Source organism: Manis pentadactyla, chromosome X (genome assembly GCF_030020395.1).
Source record: "Manis pentadactyla isolate mManPen7 chromosome X, mManPen7.hap1, whole genome shotgun sequence".
NCBI lineage: Eukaryota > Metazoa > Chordata > Mammalia > Pholidota > Manidae > Manis > Manis pentadactyla.
Window position 1 is genome coordinate 56,295,330 of NC_080038.1, and position 12,766 is coordinate 56,308,095.

At 41.6% G+C, this 12,766-nt stretch overlaps 1 protein-coding gene across 5 annotated transcripts in view; it reads right to left on the reverse strand.

Annotated features, from left to right (window-relative positions):
* AMER1 (APC membrane recruitment protein 1) overlaps positions 1–12,766 on the reverse strand; it is a 176,434-nt gene that overhangs the window by 135,020 nt on the left and 28,648 nt on the right. For 4 of the 5 annotated variants that reach the window (XR_008995127.1, XR_005026301.2, XR_008995126.1 and 1 more), the window contains exon 2: positions 1,246–1,421. The gene's annotated coding sequence lies outside the window, so the exon portion shown is untranslated. Of the gene's footprint in view, positions 1–1,245; positions 1,422–12,377; positions 12,569–12,766 lie in introns of all 5 variants that reach the window. The other variant, XR_005026300.2, reaches the window with a different exon arrangement.

A 12,766-nucleotide genomic window follows, 5' to 3' on the forward strand; every position in this document is an offset into this window, starting at 1 on the left:
ATAGGAGATAGACATGGCAGGGGTTTATATTCTTACCTGATGGATGAGGAAGCTGAGGCCCAGAGAAATGAGGAGATGCCCTAGGCCACACAGCTATGGGCAGGCCAGGACCAGAAAGGCAGTCCCCTGATGTAATTTCCAGGAGGGAAGCCAAACACTTTTACTGCTGCTGGACTTTACTCACTGAAGCTCAGCTCCATCTTCAGCTATGAAGAAGATACTTCCTGATTCATGAGCCAGGAGCTGGAAGACTACAGACTGTTTCCACCAGCTACCTATAATTACTCTGAATAATGACTGCCATGAACATGACCAGCTAAGGAGGAAGCCACATGAAGCCATTTGTACTTTATATGGTCCTTTTTCCAAGCCAGGAACATGTTCAGCATTGGTATTGAGAATGAGAGAGAAAGAAGACAGACAGATCAACAGAGAAACTGTGACTGAGGAGTTGGGAGCATTAAGAGACTGAATTACTTGAAGTATTGCAGTTTTTCAAAACCCTAAATAAACACACACACACACACACACACACACACACACACACACACACACACCAGAAGTAAAAAATAGAACTCTAAAGTCACTGTGTCTAATGGCTGGGCAGTCACAGTGTAGCATCTGACTACTGGCAGGTACAAATGGCTCTTCACAGGGCCCTGGCCTTGTGAGATGAGCTCATAGAGGGCAGACAACCAGTACCAAAGCATTTGAGTAATACTACTACCTTGCATTTCTATAGCCCTTTGCAATTTTTAAAAAGTACTTTCACATCTAGTGCCTACTGCACTTTTCAGTGGAAAAAATGAAAATGGCCTCTGTTGGAACACAGGATTGGTGGGATGAAGGCTGAATAGGTATTACTGGCTCCATTTAGCAAGTGAAAAATACAAGTTCAGGGCTGGGGAGAGACCTATGCAGATTCTCAAGGACTATGCTCTGGTTTCTCCTAGTGCAGGCCTGCCCCAAGCCAGTTTTTCAACTGTAGAGTCCCTCTTCAGACAGGCCCATCACTAAGCCCAGACCCAGAGGTGGCATTATAAATACCCTTCAAATTCTTTGCTTTAAGTCTGCGCTACCTGGAAAACACTCAAGGTGGAGACCCTGAGGAAAGCATTTTCGTGGGTTCTCTTTATACTCTAAATGCAGACATCGCTCACTTGCATGTGCAAAGAGCTGCAGGGAAGTCTTAAAAGCACAACCTTGGCACCAATCACCTGCCGCTGTTTTCTCTTTCCCACTCACCTGTTCAGTCGCACTGTTCCTCATTGTCCTCCTCCCTCTATGCCTGGACTTCTCATGCCCACTTTAGGATCCTTACTTAGATGATGGCTTTAATCCTGATTATTTGGTTCAGACCTTAGCCTGATCTTCCAGGTACACCCTGTTGCAGTTCTCCTGGATCCAGGCATTTCCAGTTGCTGAAAAAAGAAACATTCTCCTTGAAGTCTCCATTCTTGCCTCTTGTTGGATGCTAACAGTCCTGGCTTTTCTGGGACCCTCAGGTCCAGCCACCAACAGGTACTCACAGAATGCAGTGGGAGAAGTACAAGAGCCCCAGACTCTTACTTTCCCAGCTACTGAATTCTCCACAAAGGGTGAACAGGTTGACTGGGTTCTCTCTAACAAGGACCACACCTACCAAAGATCCAAAGCAAGGTTGCCTTTGTGCCAAGGATACAAACCACAGTGATAGCTAAGGCTGACCACCATCTAAGCAGGGACTGCAAAGGTTAGGTACTGGACAGACAAGGCTGGTGAGGAGGCTGAAACTCAGAGGGAAAGGTTGGAAGGACCTGAAACTATTTAGCCTGGAAAAGAGATTACTCCAGGTGATTTGAGTCAGGTCATGTCATTTTCCACTCCTATCTAACTCAGGACAAGAGCTAAAGTCTTCATAATGGTCGACAAAGCCCTTTCCTATCTCCCCCACACCAACATGACATCTGTGATGTCACCTCTTATTATACTGCCCCTAACTCACTCCACTTGGTATACATTATCTACTCTCATTGCAGGGCTCTAGGGCCTCTCACAAATGTGATCTGCTAAGTGAATCCTCTCTTGACCACTGTTTTAAATTGCAACCTCCTGTTTATTCTCCACTACCTTTTTTTTTTGAGGGCATCTCTCATATTTATTGATCAAATGGTTGTTAACAACAATAAAATTCTGTATAGGGGACTCAATGCACAATCATTCATCAACCCCAAGCCTAATTCTCAACAGTCTCCAATCTTCTGAAGCATAACAAACAAGTTCTTACATGGTGAACAAGTTCTTACATAGTGAATAAGTTCTTACATGGTGAACAGTGCAAGGACAGTCATATCACAGAAACTTTCGGTTTTGACCACACATCATGAACTATAAACAATCAAGTCATATATGATTATTCATTTGATTTTTATACTTGATTTATATGTGAATCCCACATTTCTCCCTTATTCTCTTTTTTAATAAAATGCTGAAGTGGTAGGTAGATGCAAGATAAAGGTAGAAAACATAATTTAGTGCTGTAAGAGGGCAAATGTAGATGATCAGGTCTGTGCCTATAGACTAAGTATTAATCCAAGCACACAAGGGCAACAAAACATCCACGGATGCAGATTTCTCTCAAAACAGGGGGGGTGAGGTTCTAAGCCTCACCTCTGTTGATCCCCAATTTCTCACCTGATGGCCCCCCTGCGACTGTGCCTGTCTTAGGTTGTTCCTCCCTTGAGGAATCTTACCCATCTCTGGCAAAACAGTCATCTTCCGTGGCAATACAGGGAAATGTAAAGTTGGTAAGTGAGAGAGTAGCAATATTCTTCGAAAAGGTTAGCTTTTTACTTCTTTGCAGATTTAAGCCCTGTCGCTTCTATGCCCAGCATTTGTCTTGAGGTATCTTTACCACTTGGAAGAATTATGCTACTTGGTAATTTTCGATATGAGGCACGAATTCTACTAAAGGGTTGTAATTAGGAAGGAAGAAGAAAAGCTTTAGAAGTAGCAGATGGAAGAAAACATGGGAAGATTGATTATTTCTTTGACGTAACTTCTTGTAGAGTAACATAAGCATGTATAGGTTTTAACAAACTACTAATTAAATTGTGTACACACATTAACAGAATAGGAATACAGACACATAACAAAAGCAGACCTACAATTACCAGCCATATCCAGTGAAACCAAGAAAACCAGTTAGGTACCCTAGGCATTTGTGAAAACTTATCAATAATATGATGGATATTGTCTAACTGAATTTGATTAGTTTGAGAAAAATCAGACAAATTAAAACAACACATTCCTGGGAACTGTTCACATCCCATATGTTCTTTTAATGTAGATAGTCTATAGTCGCACAATTTTGGAGCACTGCAACATGCACTTCTCCTAATTCCTGGTTGAGTTCCGACAATAAAGATCCAGTAAAATTTGTTGTTTTACTGTATGCACAGGCCAGCTTAGATATCTCCTTCTTCATTCCAATGGCAAGACCAGGTACCGGCGGGATGAATGCAGCTACAACTGCAACAGCATCAGGATCTTTGTTGAAGTTTTTTGATGATCATCTTCTGGAATGACTCTTCCAGAGGATGTTGATGTTGGAAGTTCTTCTTCATATCATATCTTAATTCATTTTCTGGATAGCCAAATTAGGCTTTGATTCTCTGTATAAACACAAACAAACCCTTTGCCCACACTTTGATATGACCTTTATACCATTGTGAAGAACTATTGGAGACCACCACACAGGAACTGCTGTTTTTTTAAGAGAAAGAAATATTATCAGAAAAATGTACTTCCATAGCTGATCATCCGACACCCTTTAAAAGATCAAAATTAAGGATATGTAAAGCATGCATTAATCGTTGATTTGTGGTTAATTTTATCCTATCAGGGAGTAACCCCCCATTATTTGTTATCATTAATCTACAATTACATGAAGAATATTATGTTTACTACGCTCTCCCCTACACCAAGTCCCCCCCACCAAGTCACTGTCCATCAGCATAGCAAAATGTTGTAGAATCACTACTTGTCCTCCCTGTGTTGCACAGCCCTCCCCTTTCCCCCACCCACCACATTATACATGCTAATCATAATACCCATTTCTGCTTCCCTGCCCGTATCCCTCCCTAACCTCCCATTCTCCCCAGTCTCTTTCCCTTTGGTAACTATTAGTCCCTTCTTGTTCTGTGATTCTGCTGCTATTTTGTTCTTTCAGTTTTTCCTTTGTTCTTATACTCCACAGATGAATGAAATCATTTGGTATTTCTCTTTCTCTGCTTGGCTTATTTCACTGAGCATAATAGCCTCTAGCTCCATCCATGTTGTTGCAAATGGTAGGGTTTGTTTTCTTCTTATGGCTGAATAATATTCCATTGTGTATATGTACCACATCTTCTTTATCCGGTCATCTACTGATGGACACTTGGGTTGCTTCCAATTCTTGGCTATTGTAAATAGTGCTGTGATAAACATAGGGGTGCATCTGTCTTTTTCAAACTGGAGTGCTGCATTCTTAGGGTAAATTCCTAGGAGTGGAATTCCTAGGTAAAATTGTAAGTCTATTTTGAGTGTTTTGAGGGACCTCCATACTGCTTTCCACAATGGTTGAACTAATTTACATTCCCACCAGCAGTGTAGGAGGGTTCCCCTTTCTTCCCAACCTCGCCAACATTTGTTTTTGCTTGTCTTTTGGATGGTAGCCATCCTTACTGGTGTGAGGTGATATCTCATTGTGGTTTTAATTTGCATTTCTCTGACAACTAGCGATGTGGAGCATCTTTTCATGTGTCTGTTGGCCATCTGAATTTCTTTTTTGGAGAATTGTCCATTCAGTTCCTCTGCCCATTTTTTAATTGGATTCTTGGCTTTTTTTTTGCTGAGGTGCATGAGCTCTTTATATATTTTGGATGTCAAGCCTTTATCGGATCTCTCACTTATGAATATATTCTCCCATACTGTAGGGAACCTTTTTCTGCTATTGATGGTGTCCTTTGCTGTACAGAAGCTTTTCAGCTTGATATAGTCCCACTTGTTCATTTTTGCTTTTGTTTTCCTTGCCCGGGGAGATATTTTCATGAAGAAGTCGCTAATGTTTATGTCTAAGACATTTTTGCCTATGCTTTTCTAAGAGTTTTATGGTTTCATAACTTACATTCAGGTCTTTGATCCATTTCAAATTTACTTTTGTGTATGGGGTTAGACAATGATCCAGCTTCATTCTCTTACATGTAGCTGTCCAGTTTTGCCAGCAACATCTTTTGAAGAGACTGTCATTTCCAAATTGTATGTCCAAGGCTCCTTTATCGAATAGTAATTGACCACATATGTTTGGGTTGATGTCTAGAGTCTCTAATCTGTTCCGTGGGTTTGTGGCTCTGTTCTTGTGACAGTACCAAATTATCTTGATTACTATGGCTTTGTAGTAGAGCTTGAAGTTGGGGAGTGAGATCCCCTCCCACTTTATTCTTCTTTCTCAGGATTGCTTTGGCTATTTGGGGTCTTTGGTGTTTGCATATGAATTTTTGAACTATTAGTTCCAGTTAGTTGAAGAATGTTGCTGGTAATTTGATAGGGATTGCATCGAATCTGTATATTGCTTTGGGCAGGATGGCCATTTTGATGATATTAATTCTTCCTAGCCAGGAGCATGGGATGAGTTTCCATTTGTTACTGACCTCTTTAATTTCTCTTAAGAGTGTCTTATAGTTTTCAGGGTATAGGTCTTTCACTTCTTTGCTTAGGTTTATTCCTAGGTATTTTATTCTTTTTGATACAATTGTGATTGGAATTGTTTTCCTGATTTCCCTTTCTATTGGTTCATTGTTAGTATATAGGAGAGCCACAGATTTCTGTGTGTAAATTTTGTATCCTGCAAATTTGCTGTACTCTGATATCAGTTCTTGTAGTTTTGGAGTGGAGTCTTTAGGGTTTTTTATGTACAATATCATGTCATCTGCAAATAGTGACAGTTTGACTTCTTTACCAATCTGGATTCCTTGTATTTCTTTATTTTGTCTAATTGCCATGGCTAGGACCTCCAGTACTATGTTAAATAACGGTGGGGAAAATGGGCATCCCTGTCTTGTCCCCGATCTCAGAGGGAAAGCTTTCAGCTTCTCGCTGTTCAGTATGATGTTTGTTGTGGGTTTATCATATATGGCCTTTATTATGTTGAGGTACTTGCCTTCCATGCTCATTTTGCTGAGATTTTTCATCATGAATGGGTGTTTAATTTTGTCAAATGAGTTTTCAGCATCTATGGAGATGATCATGTGGTTTTTGTCCTTCTTTTTGTTTATGTGGTGGATGATGTTGATGGATTTTCAAATGTTGTGCCATCCTTGCATCCCTGGGATGAATCCCACTTGGTCATGGTGTATGATCCTTTTGATGTATTTTTGAATTCGGTTTGCTAATATTTTATTGAGTATTTTTGCAACTATGTTCATCAGGGTTATTGGGCTGTAATTTTCTTTTTTGGTGGGGTCTTTGCCAGGTTTTGAAATTAGAGTGATGTTGGCTTCATAGAATGAGTTTGGGAGTATTCCCTCCTCTTCTATTTTTTGGAAAACTTTAAGGAGAATGGGTGTGACGTCTTCTCTGCATGTCTGATAAAATTCCGAGGTAAATCCGTCTAGCCCGGGGGTTTTGTCCTTGGGTACTTTTTTTATTACCGCTTCAATTTCTTTGCTCATAATTGGTTTGTTTAACTTTTGTGTTTCTTCCTTGGTCAGTCTTGGAAGATTGTATTTTTCTAGGAAGTTGTCCATTTCTTCTAAGTTTTCCAACTTGTTAGCATATAGGTTTTCATAGCATTCTCTAATAATTCTTTGCATTTCTGTGGGGTCTGTCACGGTTTTTCCTTTTTCATTTCTGATTCTTTTGATGTGTGTTGACTCTATTTGTCTCTTAATAAGTCTGGCTAGAGGCTTATCTATTTTGTTTATTTTCCCAAAGAACCAGCTCTTGGTTTCATTGATTTTTTCTAGTGTTTTATTCTTCTCAATTTTGTTCATTTCTTCTCTGATCTTTATTATGTCCCTCCTTCTGCTGACTTTGGCCTCATTTGTTCTTTTTCCAGTTTCAATAATTGTGATGTTAGACTATTCATTTGGGATTGTTCTTCCTTCTTTAAGTGTGCCTGGATTGCTGTATACTTTCCTCTTAAGACTGTTTTTGCTGCGTCCCAAGGAATTTGGGGCTTTGTTTTGTTGTTGTCATTTGTTTCCATATATTCCTTGATCTCTATTTTAATTTGTTCATTGATCCATTGACTATTTAGGAGCATGTTGTTAAGCCTCCATGTGTTTGTGAGCCTTTTTGTTTTCTTTGTACAATTTATTTCTAGTTTTGTACCTTTGTAGTCTGAAAAGTTGTTTGGTAGAATTTCAATCTTTTGGAATTTACTGAGGCTCTTTTTGTGGCCTAGTATGTGGTGTATTCTGAAGAATGTTTCATGTGCACTTGAGAAGAATGTGTATCCTGTTGCTTTTGCATGTAGAGTTCTATAGATGTCTATTAGGTCCATCTGTTCTAGTGTGTTGTTCAGTGCCTCCGTGTCCTTACTTATTTTAATCCTGGTGAATCTATCCTTTGTGGTGAGTGGTGTGTTGAAGTCTCCTAAAATGAATGTGTTACCTTCAATTTCCTCCTTTAATTCTGTTAGTATTTGTTTCACATATGCTCCTGTGTTGGGTGCATATATATTTAGAATGGTTATATCCTCTTGTTGGACTGAGCCCATTATCATTATGTAATGTCCTTCTTTATCTCTTGTTTCTTTCTTTGTTTTGAAGTCTATTTTGTCTGATACTAGTACTGCAACCCCTGCTTTCTTCTCTCTGTTGTTTGCCTGAAATATGTTTTTCCATCCCTTGACTTTTAGTCTGTACATGTCTTTGGGTTTGAGGTGAGTTTCTTGTAAGCAGCATATAGATGGGTCTTGCTTTTTTATCCATTCTATTATTCTGTGCCTTTTGATTGGTGCATTCAGTCCATTTATATTTAGGGTAACTATTGAAAGCTATGTACTTATTGCCATTGCAGGCTTTAGATTCGTGGTTACCAAAGGTTCAAGGTTAGCTTCTTTAGTATCTTACTGCCTAACTTAGCTCGCTTATTGAGCTGTTATATACACTGTCTGGAGATTCTTTTCTTCTCTCCCTTCTTATTCCTCCTCCTCCGTTCTTTATATGTTGGTTGTTTTATTCTGTGCTCTTTCGTGTTTCCTTTAACTGCTTTTTTTTGGGTAGTTGATTTTCTTTTTTGCCTTTAGTTAGTATTTGGTTGGTGTGCTTTCTTTGCTGTGATTTTATTTTCTCTGGTGACATCTGTTTAGTCTTAGGAGTCCTCCCGTCTAGAATAGTCCCTCTAAAATACCCTGTAGAGGTGGATTTGGGGAGGCAAATTCCCTCAACTTTTCCTTGTCTGGGAATTGCTTAATCCCTCCTTCATATTTAAATGATACTCATGCTAGATACAGTATTCTTGTTTCAAGGCCCTTCTGTTTCATTGCATTAAATATATCATTGCGTTCTATTCTGGCCTGTAAGGTTTCTGTTGAGAAGTCTGATGATAGCCTGGTGGATTTTCCTTTATAGGTGACCTTTTTCTTCTCTCTCGCTGCCTTTAAAACTCTGTCCTTGTCCTTAATCTTTGCCATTTTAATTATTATGTGTCTTGATGTTGTCCTCCTTGGGTCCTTTCTGTTGGGAGTTCTGTGTACTTCTGTGGTCTGATCGATTATTTCCTCCCCCAATTTGGGGAAGTTTTCAGCAATTTTTTCTTCAAAGACACTTTCTATCCCTTTTTCTCTCTCTTCTTCTTCTGGTACCCCTATAATGCAGATATTGTTCCTTTTGGATTCGTCACACAGTTGTCTTAATATTGTTTCGTTCCTTTTATCTCTCTCTGCATCAGCTTCTATCCATTCCTGTTCTCTGGTTTCTTTTCCATCAATGGCCTCTTGCATCTTATCCGTTCTGCTTATAAATGCTTCCAAAGATTGTTTCACTTCTGTAATCTCCCTCCGGAGTTCATCCCTTAGCTCTTGTATATTTATCTGCATCTCCGTCAGCATGCTTATGATTTTTATTTTGAGTTCTTTTTCAGGAAGACTGGTTAGGTCTGTCTCCTTCTGAGGTGTTGACTCTGTGATCTTTGCCTCAAATTTTGCCTTTTCATGGTGATAGAGAGAGTTTGCAGAGCTGGCATGAGTCATGGCTCGGAGAAACATGTTGGGAGATTCTTGTTGGTTTGTGGCCTTCTTCTCCTGGGAGAACAGCGACTTCTAGTGGCTTGTTCTGGGCAGCTGCGCGCAGACGGGTCTTCTGATTCTTCCCCGGCCGCTATGGAGTTTATCTCCGCTGTTGCTGTGGGCATGGCCTGCCTTGGGCTGCTGCTCTGATATGGCGGAGCCGTGGCACAGGGGAAACGGCCGGGAGGGTGTTTATCTCTGTGAGGGGCCTCTGAGCTGCCCTCCTATCCAGAGGGTTAGGGTGCCTGGAGTTCCCCCGTATTCCTTGCTTCTGGGCTAAGCGTCCCGGAACATTTCTGTCCAGCTGTGGGGTCCCTGTCCCTTTAAGACTTCCAAAAAGCAATCGCTTTTCTTTGTCCCCAGGGCGCCGGCTGCAGACACCCGCTCACAGATCTTACTGTCCTGTTTCCCTAGTTTCCAGCACCCCACACACGCACTGTGTGTCTGTGCTCTGGTGCACATGGCTAGGGCTGGGTGTTCAGCAGTCCTGGGCTCCCTCTCCCTCCCTGCTCCAACTCCTCTTCTCCCGCCAGGAGCTGGTGTGTGGGGTGCTCGGGTCCTGCTGGGCCGCAGCTTGTATCTTACCCCCTTCATGAGGTGCTGGGTTCTCTCAGGTGTGGATGTAGTTTGGCTGTTGTCCTGTGTCTTATGGTCTCTCTTTTAGGAAGAGTTGTCTTTGTTGTATTTTCAAAAATATATGTGGTTTTGGGAGGAGATTTCTGCTGCTCTACTCACGCTGTCATCTTGGCTCCCCCGTTTTTCCCCCTACTTTTAATTTTTCTCCACTCTATATTTTATTTATTTATTTTTTGCCCCCCCATCCCCAAAAGTAAGGCCCATGAAGGCAGGACTTTCTTTTCTCTCTCTTGTTCATTGCTGCATCCTAAGGTACTGAATACAGAAAAGGTACTCAATATTTGTTGTACGTAACAGAATAGGTACTCAATATTTGTTAAACCAAATAACATCATCTCTGTTTTCAGGCCTGGAGGAGAGTAGATAGCAGACAGGATCTGTGTGGCCCCTAGGACTAAGCTAGGCTGATTTCAGCTCAGTATAAGAAGGGATGTCTTAGGCATTAAAATTGGCCCAGGAATCTAGGCCAGTGGAGGCAAGAATGAACAGGACAGATGGTGTAGGAGGAATTTAGCCATCTAAAGGGGAACGGGAAGGAAAGCACTGTAGCCTGATATTCTATGTTCTCCAACCCCCTTATGTACAGATGAATAAACTAAGGCTCTGAGAAATCACCCATTTCCATCAGTTGCAGGCAGAGCAGGGACTCAAATTTTGGTGTCCTGAATTCTAGGACAGTGAAGTCATTTTTTTCAATAAAGCAGTATTTTTTGTGGCAGGGTAAGATTTGTTTATGTCTGTTGTACCTCTATGTACCCATTCCCCATTCCACTCCCCTATGAAAGTAACCAGGCCCTTGACAGATCTCTTACAAGAGGGATTTCACAGCATAGAAAGCAGAAGCAGGCTGAAGCCACTGAATCTATCATTCTTTTATAAAATTCTAAAGACCCCACTGAGGACATATCATCACAAAGGTGGAGGAAGAGGATTTGGAAAGCCCAGAGGGAAAGGAAAAAAAAGAGAGACCCCTACCACTCCCAGGCCAATCTGGAAAGGATGAGAAAATGAGTCTGAAGCAGTAGGAACTCAAGAAAAGCTTAGGGCACTGCCTCAAGAATGGGGAGGAGATGTCTCTAAGGAACTCAGAGGGAGGCAGAACCTAAGGCCCCAGGGCTTTCAGCTTCCCTTTCCTCATTTCTGGCATGGAAAATGAGGGTTTCAGTGGTGATTGGAATAGATTACTGATTAGTTGTCCTTGCCCTAATTTCTGGGTACCATAAGCACCCCCTGGATTCCAGTGCCACCTTTGAGGAGGTACCCAGTGATGGTGACATGGAATTTTCTGCTTCCCTTTTAGGATGAAGAACTTGGAATAAGAATTCAGTTACTTTAAAGAAAACAAACAAGGACTGTTTCCTGCCCACTCATGTCTGTGTGGATGGTGATAGATGCCCATACTATTCCAGCTTCTTGAAGGATATAACATTAGTTTTTAATCACAGAATTTGTGGCCAGGAAGAATATTCACAGCCTGTTGGCTCTGAATGCTGCACAGGAGAGCCCTTGGAAAGCCTCATGAAGCACTCCATGGGCTGGGAGAACAACACAGAAAATGTGTTTGGGTATCCAGAGGGAGGAAGTGGAAAAGCAGGAGAGAAACTGCAAGAGCAGAGGAAAGCAGTCTTCAAGAGTCCATCAGACAGCAATTATTCTCCCAGAGAATGTTTTCCACTGTGGTTATTAGTGATTTACAATTAAATAATTCTTCATAAGGTGGTGCTCCAATTGATGTCAAAGCTCTGAATGGCAGGAGGCCCATTCTCCAGGTATCTAAGTGCTCACGTCTATTGACTCACTCTGCTATTCAACATCTTTCCTGTGCCACTTATTAGCAGGCTTAAGTGGAAGGAGGGTTGGGCCCACCTGGCTTGGAACAATTCCCAGAGATCCAAAGCTGGGGTGGGAGTGGGAGAATGGATTCTCTGCTTGGGTTCACAAGGATCTCTGACAGGGCTTGGAGCTGGGAGGTTGAGCTAGGCCCTGTGGGATAAGGAGGCAGCTAGAGGTCCCTTTTATTTATAGGGTGCTCTAACTTTGGGCCTGCTGCTAGGAGCATTGCTAGGATTCACCCCTAGAACCCTTAATGTACAGCTAGACAGCAGCTTCACTGTAAGTGTGATGAAAAAAGCAGGAGATTTGGAGTCCTAGAGTTTTGGAGATTTGGAATTATCTGGCTGTGCAAACTTTGACAATGGTCTTAACCTTTCTGAGGCTGTTTTCTCATCTGAAAATACAGATAACAATGTTAACCTCATACAGTTAAGGTAAGGATTATACAAGGTAAAGTTAGTGTGTCTACTGTGTGACTCATATCAATTATATTCATTCTGTGCTTGGAAAATTATTAGCAGTACTCTTTCTCTTCCACCGTATCTCCCACCCCCACCTGCTCACCTTCTTTCCCACTGTGACTGACACCCGATGTTCTATATTACCATGAGCAGTTATATTATTGCACAATATATGAACAATAATACTACCATATTACCATTTCACCTCTCCATTTCCTCATCTGTAAAGTGGGGATGAAATCACCTGCTCTGCCCACCTGCTCCAGGGGTCTTTTAGAAGGTAATGGATATGGAAGGAGTTTGCAGACTAGAAAGTGTCATTTTACTCAAGTCACTTGCTCCTGCTGTCTAAATCTGGCTCCCAGAAGTCATGCAGCCCAGCCAAAATCTAGGAATTATCCAGAGAGAGAACATAGTCAGTAGGGCCCAGAGCCCAGCCAGGGTGGGGGTTGTAGAGTGCTAGCAGCCTTCCCACAGCATCCTCCAAAAGGCTTGTTGGGTTTACATTTGCTTGAAACAGAAACTGGGAACAAAGACAGCCCATTCACTAGGTACAAGCCCAGCCCTCAAGTGGACCAGAGAACAG